A 931-nucleotide genomic window follows, 5' to 3' on the forward strand; every position below is an offset into this window, starting at 1 on the left:
ATATATATATATATATATATATAAATATATATATAGCAATGTTTTCACCTTTTCGATATCAGTGAAGAACTTCACTGGAAAAGTGTATCTATATAAGCTTTTACTCTTTAATTTGGTTCAGTCTTAAGGACAGCGGCCAAGCTGGTGCACCTCTTTCAACAATTAATCGATCGTATCGACTCCAGTACTTATTCGATCGATCGCTGCGTGTCAAAATGTATGGGTTGGGCACAAATGGGACACAACAATAAATAACACCTGATATTAGACCGGTGTAAACATAAACACAGGCGCACGCGTGAATCCATACAGACACACACACACACACACAGCTACACACACACACACATACACACATACACACGCAGAGGTCTGGGTGTACATGTTGTGTGTACTTGTATATATGTATTGATAGACAGACAGACAGATAAATAGAGAGAAAGAGAGAAACTGGCAGATAGATAGATAGATAGATAGATAGATAGATAGATAGATAGATAGATAGATAGACAATGGGTTTCTGTATACTTTCCGCCTACGAAATGCTACATACAATGTATTCGTCAACTGTAATATATACGTATATCTTATGTATTGTATATTATATATACGTATATACATGCTTACTTACATACACATACATTCGTCCATACATACACAAACACACAATATATATATATATATATGTGTGTGTGTGTGTATGTGTGTGTGTGTACGTGTGTGTGTGTGTGTGTGTGTGTGTGTGTGTGTGTGTGTATATATATATATATATATATATATATATATATATACATGTATGTATGTATGTATGTATGTATGTATAGGGAGAGTGTAGGCGGGTGAATAAGTATGCCACGTTAATTGTGTATAAGAAAGTTTTTGAATCGCAACACCTGTCTGAATAGGTGCGTTGATTCGCTTTTTACAAACT

The sequence above is a fragment of the Octopus bimaculoides genome, chromosome 2 (assembly GCF_001194135.2).
Source record: "Octopus bimaculoides isolate UCB-OBI-ISO-001 chromosome 2, ASM119413v2, whole genome shotgun sequence".
NCBI classification, from domain to species: domain Eukaryota; kingdom Metazoa; phylum Mollusca; class Cephalopoda; order Octopoda; family Octopodidae; genus Octopus; species Octopus bimaculoides.